Here is a 15,229-nt window from a genome sequence, read left to right as displayed (position 1 = left end):
TTATTGTTTTTGGTATATCTTCACAGTGTAGTTTTTGGTATATCTAACTTGGTATGTTTATTGTTTTTGTAGAAATTTTTTTCGGCTCAATTGACCTTGAGAAATAAAGTCAGCCTGGCCACTACAATTGCAAAGAAGCTTTCACCTGCTCAAAGACAATTGTTTGAGGAAACCTGCTTCGGGCCATGGCTGAGAGTACAGCATCCGGGTGGAGATGCTAATTTGACCCATTTGTGGCTTCAGACCATGACATCAAATCTACCCGACAGTATACAACGTGGTGAGGAAGAGATATGGTTTCATTTTCCACCAGCGTATACTTGCTTTGGGCGGAAGGAGTTCTGCTTAATCACTGGTCTACGATTCGGACACGATGATGTAGGCCGGTACACTCGTCATATCGCCCGCCCATCATGGTTATCCCGGGTTTTTCCGGATGAGTCAATGGAGAAGCCGAACCTACATGTCGACGACCTGAAGAAATTATTTAATAAGAAAGCTGGTTTCACTCGGATGGAAGACGTCGATGTTGTCCGAGTATGCCTTCTACTACTTGTGTATGCCGGCTTTTTAGGCAGAGAGGCCAGACAACCTATTCATCGGGAGCTAATAATATTGGTAGAGGACCTGAATGCATGGAATCTGTTTCCGTGGGGTTCGTATATATGGAAAGCTACCTGGACTAAGTTGTCGTCTGCCTTTGATGACCGCAAAAGTTTGCGGGGCGATGGGTCCAAATACACTTTGTCAGGCTTTGTTTGGGCCTTTAAGGTAAGAATTTCTATATAATGTTTCTAAAATTATAATTAATTATTTAACAATTACTAATTTTGTTATTATATTGTTTGTAGATTTGGATATTCGAGGCTTTCCCCAGCATGCGTACATATGCAATAAAAACGTCAAATGATATTCCCAGGGCTATTTCCTGGAAGAGGAAAACTCTGTTGGATTGGGAAGACTTAATACCATATGCCACAATAAATAATGTAAGTTAACACAAATACTTTCATATAATATATAAACAAGTTATTAATAGTAGACGTTTAACTTTGTTTGAGTTTTTATATTTTAGGAGGCCAACATTCCATTACAAAGACTGTCACCCACGGAGGAAGAGCTTGCCACTGATTGGTGGCAAGCTAGTCAGAGTTTTTTTGATGGCACGGATGATGAGCAGCATCCACTTCCTCCAATTCGAGAGCCATCACCTCACCTAGAGCCATCACCCGATCGTGACGACTATACACCTCTAGAACGAGAGCCATCACCTATCCCGTCACATCATCGAGCCTCTTCTCCACCATCACCTCATGATAGGCGACCGGCAAAGATGCCACGACTCCTATCTCCCTGTTCTCCACCTCCACCTCAACGGGATGAGTCAAGGGAGTTACGTGATGAGGTCAATGCCTTGCGTGAGGAGATCGGTACTCTACGCGATAACGATGGTGCATGGCGTGTGGAGGTGTCAACTTTACGTGGTGAGGTTGCCGCTCTACGTGAGATGATAGTATCGTTGCAGAATGAGGTTCATACTCTACGCAACGAGGTAAGTTTAAGATTTTCCATATTTAACTTAATGATAAATTTACTCGTAATTTCACTTAGATTAGCCATTTCACTTAGATTGCTTAGTAAATTTATTCGGTTGCTGCCAATTCTGCTAAACTGTGTATTCTTTAACACTGTGAAATAGTATTTGTCTTTGTTTTGTCTTTTGGTTGAAAGTAAATTTGTTCGGTTGCTGCCAATTCTGCTAAACTGTGTATTCTTTAACACTGTGAATATATTTGTCTTTGTTTTGTCTTTTGGTTGAAAGTAAATTTGTTCGGTTGCTGCCAATTCTGCTAAACTGTGTATTCTTTAACACTGTGAAATATATTTGTCTTTGTTTTTTCTTTTGGTTGAAAGTAAATTTGTTCGGTTGCTGCCAATTCTGCTAAACTGTGTATTCTTTAACACTGTGAAATAGTATTTGTCTTTGTTTTGTCTTTTGGTTGAAAGTAAATTTATCCATTCAAGTTTCAATTTGCAGAAGAAGAAATAGTTTACTTTCGCAACACGAAACTTAAAATCGCAACGCGAAACCAAAATCGCAACGCGAAATGAAAATCGCAACGACAGAATCGCAACGCGAAACCAAAATCGCAACGACAAGATCGCAACGCGAAACCAAAATCGCATTGCGATTTTCATTTCGCGTTGCGATTCTTTCGTTGCGATTTTCATTTCGCATTGCGATTCTGTCGTTGCGATTTTCATTTCGCGTTGCGATTTTGGTTTCGCGTTGCGATTTTAAGTTTCGTGTTGCGAAAGTAAACTATTTCTTCTTCTGCAAATTGAAACTTGAATGGATAAATTTACTTCAACCAATAGACAAAACAAATACTAACTTCAGGGTATTAGTTTGAAACATATTTTTCTTTGTTATCTGATGCATTTTGTGAACTATGATAGAATAATGACTTGGGTGAATACAATGCAAGTTTGAAACATATTTGTCTTTGTTTTCACTGTTTAAATATCATGTCTGTTTATTTACTGATTTTTGTATTTAATTATTTAGCGGCCCGATAGAGTGGATGCTTTACGTCGGGTTATGCTTGCACGACGGAGTTCACGCATCAGACAGCGTGCACGTGCTATTAAGTCTCCGTACACCCCAATAGTGCGAAGACACCGCAAGAAGAAGCCCGACTCGCCTGTCATCCCTCAAGAGTCCACTCCTATCGTTGAAGAGGCCCCCCATATCATTCCTCGAGAGTCCCCTCCCACCGTTCAAGAGGCCACTGTCATCATTGAAGAGGTCCCTCCCACCATTCAAGAGCCCGATTCACATGGCGTCATATGTAGGCTTCTTGAGAAACCCTCTGTCGTGCCGGACATGATGGATTCAAGTTGGCTCTCGTATGAGTTACCGGCCAGTACCATACCGGTATCTGAAGAGGAGAGGGAACAACTACCGGACACAATTTTGGATAACACCCTTTGGGCTAAGACCGCAGTTGATTTTTATCTACATGAGCGGAGCAAGGGGTGTTTCACTGACATATGCAAGCTCACCGATGATATCTTTTTGTTGCTTGAACGGCCTTGGTGGGGCGTATTATTAGGGGTCGAAGACAATGGCTATTTCGATGGGGGGTAAGTCTTATATTTTTCTTATATTTCAATTTGATTAATTTTTTTTTTAAATTTATGTAAGTCACTAATATATGTCTTTTTTTGTAAAACAGCATATCGATGCGTGGGTGACACGTCTTCTAATAATAAGAAAACTTAAGAAAAATAAAAATATACGATATACAATAATGCCGACGTCTTTTCACGCCGTTCACTTGAAGAATGCACGAGATGAATCATTTGATTTGGGCAATGGACAAGCTAAACTTTATCCTGCATGGTGGGAGGTCGATAAGGTTAGTATTTATTTTAGATTGAGTTTAAAGGTTTTATGAAATAAGTGCGCAAATGAATGAATTATTACTTATGATTGCAGGTGTTTATCCCTGTTTTGGAACGTAAACATTGGATTCTCGTCGAGCTTCAGCTCCCATCCCTTAAGACAATAGTGTATGACAGCATGATAAATTACATATCATTGGCTGATTTAAGAGATGTTATTAAGGGATGGAGCTCTCATTTGGCTAAATTCTTGGATGCGATCAATTATTGGACTCGTTCTGGAAACAAGAAGCCAAAGAAGCTCAATATTACAGTTATTAGAGACGAGACCGCGCCACAACAAACGAGCGGAGCCAGAGGAGATTGTGGTCCTCTCGTATGCTTGGCGTTGGAGCGTTTGACGACGGGAAGCATCAAGTATCTACCTCCCACCGATAGAGATAAAGCTGCAGTAGGCTTGTGGTTTCGGCATTATATGGCTAAATCGATATATACGAGACGCTGCCTACCTGCATCCGCGTTATAAAAATGTCCATAAACAATTGGTAAGTTTATATACTTTTGGTTTGAAAATGTTTGGTTAAGTAACTAGAATTCAATAATTTGTAGAAAGTGTTGTCTGAACAAATGTTTGGTTTCTGCAGGTTAATCTCAGAAGTGAACTGCGTGAAAATGATGTCGAGCTGCAAAAGTTGATTCAATAGTTTAATTGATTGTTTTTTGATTGTTTAATTGATTTGTAAAAGTTGATTCAATAGTAGATGATCGGAAATAAGAATTATTGCTTATTTTTTGATTGTTTAATTGATTTGTAAAAGATGATTTGTAAAAGTTGATTTGTGTAATTGATGCGAACATAATTCTTATTTGTGCTTGTTTAATTGATTGAAATGTAATGGTTGATTTTGTTGATTTCAATCTGCATTATGTTGAAGGCAAAAATGACTATCGCAATGCGAAATGAAAATCGCAACGAGAGAATCGCAATGCGAAATGAAAATCGCAATGCGGAAATGAAAATCGCAATGCGTTTATAATTTCGCATTGCGATTATCTCGTTGCGATTTTCATTTCGCATTGCGATTTTCATTTCGCATTGCGATTCTTTCGTTGCGATTTTCATTTCGCATTGCGATTTTCATTTCGCATTGCGATTTCCATTTCGCATTGCGATTTTCATTTCACATTGCGATTTTCATTTCGCATTGCGATTCTCTCGTTGCGATTTTCATTTCGCATTGCGATTTTCATTTCGCATTGCGATTCTCTCGTTGCGATTTTCATTTCCGCATTGCGATTTTCATGTTGGGATTTCATTTCGCGTTGCGATTGTATTTTCCGTGTTGCGATAGTCAAATGCATGCCTAATAGTGATAACAACTGAATAACAAGAGTTGGTTAAGTCAAAATGGTTGGCCTGAGTCATTAATTCAACTGAAAATGTTAAAAGTTCACACATAAAATCCACATAATACAACGTTTGCATTTAAAAATCACCTAAGTTAACAGTCTCAAAAGGTGAAGCCAATCGTGATTGGGATTTTAAAGATGATTGCCTTTTGCTTGACACCATATGAGCTTTGGATTTTGATGAGGATCCATATTTTGGTAGAGGAAAAGATGATTTTGATGGCACTGGTGATCCACATGTCAACCTTGTATGACCACTTTCCTTGCACCGACTACATGTCGATCTCTTCTTCTCTTCACCCTTAGACGGTATACGATCGTGACTTTTTGGTCGGCCAGGTAGCCTTCTGTCCATGGCTGGTGGCAAAACTGTTTGTAAGTCATCTGGTATGTCCCACTCAGAAGGATGTGGAATAGGGTAGACAATCTCGGCATAAGTCTGTCGATAAACTTCTGTAGTGTAGCAATCCATAGCGTATGCGCTTGAATCATCTTGGTTTAAATGAAGAGCAACTTTTATAACATGGCCACACGGATAACCAGATGTTTGCCATTTCATACAACTACACGTCTTTGCATTTAGATCGACTAGCCCATTTAAGTTATTATCCAGTACTTGAAACAAAGTGTTTGAACATGGTTCAACTCTCCATGACGTTGACTTCACAACACGTTTCGTTATCTTTTTTTCAGTCCATGGTGTAACACGATGTTCCAATGTTCCTGTAAATTTAAATAAACAATACTTAGTAAAATATATAAATATGATAAGTTACGAATTCAAAGAAATAATACCTGCATGGTTTCTTTTCTTGTAGTACCACTGTTGAATAGAGGCTCGAAAAAACTCCATTAACATAGTAATGGGTAATTTCCGGGAATGACGACTTAGAGCGTTGATTGATTCTGCACTATTAGACGTCATGAAACCATATCTTGCTCCAAGTTGATGTACTCTTGACCATCTTTCAAACCCGACATCTTCTAGTGTTTGAGCACACTGAGGCAAAACACGTCTTAAACAATTTATATGCTTATTGAAATCCACTTCCCGATAAGCTTTTACAGCCTTCCAGTATGTCCATTTGTGCTTTTTTATACCAGCAGACCTTGATTTTAGATTTCTATACAAATGAACACCACAAAGTCCATGAAAAGCATCTGGGAAACACCTTCTAACAGCGTTGTCAATTAAGTTTGCCTATCGGATATGATTGTCAGATTGCTAATAGGACCTATGCAATCCCTAAGATGCCCCATAAACCATGTCCATGAATCAGAGGTTTCAGATTTGCCAACCCCGTAAGCTATTGGCAATATCCCATTGTTAGCATCCATGGCTACTGCTAATAAGTTTACTCCAAGGTATCGACCTTTCAAATGTGCTCCGTCAACTATAATAACTGGGCGCATGCAAGTAATAAACGAACGAATCTACAAAATAATATACACAAGAAATATAATCATTTAAATGTGAAATGCATGTAACTAACAAAAATGAGTCAACAAAATTATATTGATTTACTAACCGTAGCACCAATGGCGATAAACAGCAACTCAAAGCGTCCATCTCTATCTGTTTTGATATGAGTTACCGACCCAGGATTTTTCAGCTTTAAATTGTGACAATAAGCCGGCAGTTGGGCAAACGATGCTTCTGGCGACCCCCTCAACAATTCCAAGGCATAACATTTGGCTCTCCAAGCTTGAGAATATGATATACTAATCTTGAACCGAGCATTCATGTCAGTCATAATTTCATGTCCCCGATATACCCTGCCATTCAAAAACATTAACTCAGCCAGAAAACCACCCAACACCTTTTTGTTTGCCTGTCTATGGTGAGGAAAAACGAGGGTTCTTGAACATGTATGTTTATCAATAAAAGTCCTAACTTGAAACATTTTGCAATCTTTTATTCTCTTTGCAATCATACGCCACGTACAGTTTTTGTCAATCATACACCTTGTTTCGAAACGATCTTTGCTTGATTTGTTAACTTTTAGTTGATAGCCATCTTCCACACATTTTGTATACAAAGCTATCTTCAAGTCTTCCTTTGTATCAAAACAATCATCTTTCTTGACACGAATAACTTTTGTGTAACAATCAACTGCTTTCTTTGCCAACTCTTCTTCCGGTAACTGAAGTAATTCTGGCATATTCCAGTTATACTCCCGTGGCATTTTCTTTTCTTCGGGGACTTTTTCTTCTTCTTTTTCTTCTTCAGGATTATATGAATTACAGAATGGATGTTCAACATGTTCATTCACAGTCGTAACTTCCTCCTCATTATCATCAACAACATCTTCCTCGGCAACGGGTGTTTCATCATCAAAATTCGGGTATTGACCAATATTAAAATCATTACACACATGGTCTGTTTCTTCTTCTGAAACATCATCAAAATCCGTGTATTGACCAATATCAAAGTCCGGATATTGACCAAGACCAAATTTCGAATACTGACTAGTACTCACAATTTTTCTGTTGGCTCATCATCGTCTAACTGGTCAATACGAAAACCGGAATTTGGTGCTGAAAGTTGATTGGGATTTGGATTAGAGAAAGGTTGTGGGTTTTGAGAAAAACTTAGTTGATTACTACCCGCTACTGACCCAACAATACTACTTCTAGGTTCAACAACATACAATGTAACATCATCTTGTGAAACACTAATGTAAGCAATGAATCGTTCAACATCTTCATTGTCGGTTAACAAATAAACTTTACCATTTCTCTGATAAGATAGCCTAAATCCACTTAGGGGCTCTAAATTCAATTTATTTGAAACACGTAGCATTAGAGTTTCATAAGTTAACTTTTGTAAAGACAATTTTAGTTGAAGATTCATGGGTAAAGGCATATATTGTAAAACACCATGAACATTATCCCATGACCCTCCAAAACACAAATCTATCCAAACATGATCAGATGATTTCATGGTTGTAAATTAATTTACTAAACAGACGAGCTGCGAAACTAAAACCTGTTGCCGGATTGGGAAGGATGTCGTTGGATATAGGAACGGATGTCGCCGGAGAGAGTGATAGATGGAGATGGAATGAGTTGCGATTTAGGGATTTAGTTTATGATTTCAGTGTTATATACCCAAAATTTCAGTGTTGTGATTTACAGATTCTCGTTGCGATTTACGGATTATCGTTGCGATTTACAGATTCTCGTTGCGATTTACGGATTATCGTTGCGATTTACGGATACGCGTTGCGATTTACGGATTATCGTTGCGATTTACGGATACGCGTTGCGATTTACGGATACGCATTGCGATTTACGGATACGCGTTGCGATTTACGGATACACGTTGCGATTTACGGATACGCGTTGCGATTTTATGTATTATCGTTGCGATTTACGGATACGCGTTGCGATATACGGATACGCATTGCGATTTACCCATACGCGTTGCGATTTACGGATACACGTTGCGATTTACGGATACGCGTTGCGATTTATGTGTTCGCGTTGCGATTTTCATATTCGCGTTGCGATTATTGAAAATCGCAATGCGAATTTGTACTATCGCATCGCGATTTTCAAGAATCGCGTTGCGATTTTGGAAACTAATTTGCGATTCTGGGGATCGCGTTGCGATTTTTATTTCGCGTTGCGATTTTGTTGGTCATTTTGGCAAATCCAAAAAAAGTTGGTTAAAATCGTATATTATAACTTTTTTTTGGTCACTGAGGCGATTTTCTCTTATTTAAATAGGTTGAGTTATATGCCAAAAACATTATTCGTACACGAAAAATTATAAAAACTACAATTTTAGCCACTTTTATTCCATTTTTTCATATTTTAATCACTTAACTTTTAAGAGTTATATATAACTATTTATATTATTTTTTAACTCAAAAAAATTATTGATATTTAAAAAATATATATATAATTATAGTTTAAAAATTGTAAAAGGTATTAAATTTATATTTCATATAAAGATCAAATTAAAAATCAATCTCTTTTTATTAACGTATCACATTATCAACGCAAGCAAAGTTAAAATTCGAGTGATCACTTTGTGATAGATTGATAACATGAGTAGCTAAAATATAATTTTTGAACGTTGAGTGTAGAAAAGAAAATAAAAGAGATACTTTGTGTAATTTATCTCATAAAATAATAATTTGTTAATAAAAAAATAAAGATATCTAGATCAAGAATTTAAATTTATTAGATGCCGTTTCTTGAAATAGCAAAAATCGATTGAAATTAGAAGTTGAATTACATCTTAACTGCTTGTCTGCTAGATTAAAACTCGGTAGGTATTTAAAGGGAAATTGTCAGAATTTAGGCAATAAGCAGCACCGAATATCAGCTTAATGATGGAAATATGTCCAGCAAATATTATGAGCCTAATAATTCAAAACAAGACCTCGAAAAAAAAACAACACCCTTGCGGCCGACCTTGAGAAAAACGACAACGTTGAGCTATAACACAGCCCATGTGAGTGGTTGGATTTGTTGTCAAATATATGGTCCGAGACATTCAATCTAAGCAATTTGATGTGGGTAAGCTTACGTGGATGAAAATCAGTCACCAAAAAGCAAATTAATTCCAAGCACTCAGCAAGATGACAAACAACCCAAATGCAAATGCTTCATGGACTAGCCAAGAAACGCAGCCCAATAATAGTTTTAGCTAAGTTAACCACAATCAAAACCTTGCGAACCAAAAGCAACACCCATGTTTTATTGGAGATGTGAATAACAGAGGAATATAATCTGAATATTGCTATTATGTAAAAGGTGTATTTGAGTACAAGATTGGTGCTCCTTATATACTACTACTCTTAGCTGTATCAGCTGCTAATACAACCACCTTAACTGAACAACTAATCAAAACTAACTTGCTAACAACCTTAGCTGTTATAACAGCTTCATCTTCAGGAAGCTTCTAAGTATACTGCTAACATTCTCTCTACTTCTTCTTCTCCTTTTCTGATCGTGAACAGACTTGCACTCCAATCTTGTCACGAAACATTTCAAAAGTTGAACAATTGAAAAGATGAACAATCGAATCGAAAGTGCTGACGCTTCCTTCCGTTCACTTGAATCGAAAGTGCCGATGCTTCCTTTCGTTCTTCTTGAATCGAAAGTGCCGATGCTTCCTTCCGTCCACTTTGAATCGAAAGTACTAATGCTTCCTTTCGTTCTTCTTATTCACCTTCATTTCTTTCTTCTTCACCCTCTTTTATGAGGTTCCTTGACATATTTTTCATCTAAAGGACTATATTATCATACTTATTACAAATTCACCCCCAAGTAATATATTCATTTTGTTTTACCAAATTGAAAGAAAAAAAAACAGGTGATGCAGTGGATGAAGATTACCCATAGTGCTCATCAATGGCATCACGCGCGGTACTGGGTGAAGGTAAACCAGAATGTGCTTGTACCTTAACTGTTGTTTCTAGGAGAAAAGCACGAAGCGGAGTTACAAAACAGCCAAGTCGTAACTCGTTGATTCCAGATAATTCAGCTATAGATAGTTTTCTCTTGATTAGATCCTTCATCTTTGAAACCAATTCATACCCCAAGAGCTTTGACTTCTCCGAGCACCAATAGTAAAAACCTTTGCCAGCATACCAACTTCCGATGGCTCAAAGTGCTGACTCAAATGAGCTAACAATCGATCCTCAGCGTTGCCGTTTGAGACATTGACTTTCAACAATGGCTTTAACCTTTCATCGATCCGACAGGCGCCAATTACTTGCACATCCAAAGCTTGTAACCATTGCAAAATCCTATCCTCTCGATCGCTTTGTTGAATCAGCAAATCTCCATCGTTTTCCCCAACGAATATGTTTGTTAAGCGTTCCGTGAGTCCGATTCTGTTCCTTTCCTCGACGGTTAGATTGCCGGACGGAGTTGAGCCGAGGACCAACTTTTGCATGAACTGAACCATCTCCTCATGTTTCTTGGTGATGGAGACTTGCACCTCCTTCTTCTGTTTCTTTTTCTTATCGTTCTTCATGCTCTTGGTCTCTTGGACTGACTCGACTCCATGAGTGAAAAAACAGAAAAGAAGAAAAACTAAAAGCGTGAAAACAAAATGCCCAGAACCTTGGTGAAAGATACCATATTGGAAATGTGAATAACAGAGGAATATAATCGGAATATTGCTACTATGTAAAACGTGTATTTGAGTACAAGATTGGTGCTCCTTATATACTACTACTCTTACCTGTATCAGTTGCTAATACAACCACCTTAACTGAACAACTAATCAAAACTAACAAAACTAACTTGCTAACAACCTTGGCTGTTATAACAGCTTCATCTTCAGGAAGCTTCTAAGTATACTGCTAACATGTTTACAGCCAAGCTCGAGCGAAAACTCGGTAATATTTACAAAAGTCAATGCTTTAAATGAAAATCACCCCGATCCTCCATTGCCATCTACGAATCCTTTTGGGTGAGAGTACGATTCAAGAAACCCTTTAGGAACTAAGAAAACAAGTCCTATTAGACGTAAACCAACAGGGAAGTCTTTTAGATCATTGACTAAATGGCACTGGAAGAATTTTGAGCGAAGTCCAGGACCGAAGGGGCCGCCAGCGACTATTTACATTTACACCAATGACCAATTCTCAGCAGCATCGACTCGAACATTTGAAATTCATTCCAACATTTGTATTTCTTGGCATCACCACCCTCAAGTTAAAAAAGGTGCACCACCTTTGCCATAGGTTCCACACAATCACACAATGACAGAAAATGTGGTTTACCGACTCAGGCTCTTATGGCAATAAGCTGGTAACATCTAGATTCTAGAATAATAGGTCTTTAATGCATTATATGATGTTTTCTTTCCATTGTTTAGAATCTGATACATGGTGTTATTGAAGGGTTTCTCTAACGTGGCAGAGGAGTTGGATATCAGAATTGGCTTGAAGCACAAGAAAATAAACTTCTCCAATCCTCGAGTAAGTTGATATATGTATATGTTTCAATGTTTGAACCATCTTCTGTCATCAGTTTCTGAAATTAAGAACATGTTGTATGTTTATAATAGAATATTTATGAAGCTTTTATTTGAGGTATCTATGAATGAATTTGTCCCCCCCCCCCCCCTTCAAATTGCAGAAAACCTCTTTGCCCTTTATGATCCTGTGTGGCCTATCTTGCTCAGAACATCTTTTCTGGCAATGGTCAACTTATTCTTGAAACAGATCTGCTAAATCTGAACATTTTGCTATTGCTTGATAACATATGACCTTGCCGAATGACATCACACATGAATGAGCAGTACATCTATTAACGGGAACACTCTGAGGATAGATGTAAGGTTGCTGTGTTGTTGCATTTCTGCTGTTTAGATCTGGTATTAAAGCTGTTGGTCTGCTGTTGGTAGCTTGGGAGCATGAACAGTTCTCACGACTGAGTTACTGCAGCCACTCTTTCGGAAATATCTGTTTCTCCTGAACTCCTGGAGCGAACTGGAGGTCTGTTTGATAGCAGGTAATATTTCAGACTCGAGCCCTTATTATCCAATACCCACAGTGTGCGTTTGTGTTTTGGACTAGTTACCGAGAGCTTTGACTATTTTGCAGACAATTTGTGAATGAAAGTGCAATCACTAGAGGTGTGAAGTTAGTTGCTGAAAGTCTTGCGGTAAGATAAATGATCTACAAGTGTATATTGATTTAATGTTTTTGAATGCCGTTCTTATGATAAAAATAAGTTTGTCACAATGAATAAGCATAAAAAATGGAAATCTATCTTGCAATATTTATGGGAACCTGCTAGCTTTTGGGAGGCAATGTGTGGACTGTGGCCAATGACATCTGTGTCTGATCTCTACCAAAGCAGTGCCAAATGAGATAGTGACATGAATAACTTCTCGGTTGATGCACTTATGTGGAATGTTACGGATTTGCTTGTAAAAGCATGGAAGTGAAAATTTCACCCGGTGCATATTAATGCGTGGGAAAAACTAATTACAACTCTCTGTGGTGGAAAACATTTAGCATTGCATTTATGCTGGTTCTTGGGGCAATTTAGTCTTTTGGATTTTTTAGTCAAAGGCCCAACTAGAGTTGAAAGTGTGATTTGGACCATGCTTTTTCTGTTCTATTTCTTGATAGAGTACTCTTGTATATGATCTATGTAAGCTAACCAACTAGTTAGCAAAGGCTTTATCTTTGTGATTATTTTTTTCTATTATTATTTTATACGCATAGTAAGAGTATTTAGATAGTTGCTAACTTGTGTGCAAAGGCATTAAGGTTTAATCATTGCTTGTGCAGTACCATGTACATTTTATTTTAAATTGTTACCAATATGTGCAGAGGCATATATATAGGCACCAGGGGAAAAATGTCCAAATTTTTGCTGATGGTGGTAGTTTGGTTGTCAATCCTACTCATGTGCAATCTTGGCCGGATATTTTATCACGAACACCTCGAGTGGCTCCATTTCTTTCAAAGAATGACCCTTTTGTCATGGCATTGAAGAAGGTTTATCTCCCATTCCTTTTCTTGATCTTATCCATTATGTTTCTTTCTTTAAGACAATGATATGCACTTTAAGAATAAGTTGGTTTTCCTTACAATTGAACTAGTTTTAAAGAATACATAATATTTAAGATACGGGGAATGTCAAATGTCTTGGATAACTTATTTTCCAATTGGGAGTTAGAATAAAGAAATACTCCAAGTGAAAAAAAATTCTATTTCAAAATAAATTTTAAGTGTAGTGTGGTTGGTAGAAGGAAAATTGAGTGGAACGAAACTGAGCGGATGATCATTTTCCATCATCATAGGTATAAACGAACGATTTCAATTTGGAAGGAAACGAGAGAAAATGTACGGCAGATGCATGCTAGTTCAAGATTATGTAATTTTCTAAGCTGTATTATTTTCCCCCTCATTTTTCAACTGTATTATCAGTCAATGAACGGAAAGAAAAAGGAGGTAGTGAAAACGTGGAAAGAAAAATAAACTCTATTCACTCGTTAACCAGTTCGTAAACCACTGAACATTCACCTTTTATTTGCTGTATTTAACATCAAAGTTTTAATGACCATGCTTTTCTACAGGGTCTTGATGACCTAATCGGTTTATTTCGCCGGCCGCCTTCTTGAAAGGTAAAAACTGCTTGATCACTTACGTAGAACACTGTATGCGAATGCATTTATACGCAATGTTTTCTGATGTAAACCTTAAATTAAGAAAATCCCATGAGGTTCCTGAGTTGATTTCACTTTTGTTTTAATATCACGAGGGATCATTTAAAATGGATCAATTTTAGGTGCGAGAAAAATTTTGCTAAAACCAGCCCAATAAGTAGGGGATCCGCACGTGACATGTATGTTTAGTGTTTTAGAAATATCATGTTTATGTCAGATTTAGAATTGTCCATTTAGCTCAGTCGTAGAGCGCAAGACTCTTAATCTTGTGGTCGTGGGGTCGAGTCCCATAATGGGTAATTCATAATAGCCAGAGGTCTTCTACGGAAGTTGCTCTCAACCTAGCGTAATGGGGGCAGCCTACTATCCTACCTCCCCCTTACCCCATTACATATGAGAATAGGGTCAGCTAATTTATGTTTATGTCAGATCTAGATATATTCGATATATTTGGAAGGTTATATTTTGATACTTTTGCAGGTTTACTTTTTTGAACAGTATAGGCGTTTAAATTTTAACCAACAAGAAATTATTGAGTAGTTAAATGGAGTATTGTCCTCCCTTGAAGTTATAGGTTCGAGCGAACAACTAAATCTATAGGGTGTGTGTTTTATTAATAGTTAATAAAGATTATGAACAAATACCAACTTATAAATAAAATAAAAAAATTGTTAAATTTGTTTTTAATTAAACGTTTCTTTTAAATATATGTGTTTTGAAAAACAAAACGGTTATCAATCATCTATAAAATTATTTTTTATTAAAAATACGTGATAAAAAAATGATTTAAATAGTCGAATGACTGTTTGAGTTATATTTTTTTAAATTTATACTCTGTTTACATTTTGTTGTTGATTCAGTGTTTGAAAACGACAGTGTCAATAGACATCATTAAAATATAATTTTATCGTATTATAGTCAAGTTAACGTTCAACAAATTTTTAACAAAAAAAAAAGTTTAGAGTATACAAATAGTTAAGTTACCATTTTATAACTTTTAATAATTATGATCTCAATAGAACAACATCCTATAATGGAGGGATCGCTTTGTAACTTTTAATGGTCATCATCCTTAACAAAGTTATGTTTTATACCCTGAAACAAATTACAGATGTCCCACCCGCTATCATTATCAGACTGATCTTTTACATTATTGAATAAATGTCAAAATCAAATATTTAAAAAATTGGATAACATAGAAACAAACATCACAGCAATAAAACTGCTTAAGAAACGGTTAAGAACCATGAATTTATAGTA

This window comes from Hibiscus syriacus, unplaced genomic scaffold (assembly GCF_006381635.1).
Source record: "Hibiscus syriacus cultivar Baekdansim isolate YM2019G1 unplaced genomic scaffold, ASM638163v2 tig00110557_pilon, whole genome shotgun sequence".
Classification (NCBI taxonomy): Eukaryota; Viridiplantae; Streptophyta; class Magnoliopsida; order Malvales; family Malvaceae; genus Hibiscus; species Hibiscus syriacus.
This window is presented reverse-complemented; position numbering follows the sequence as displayed.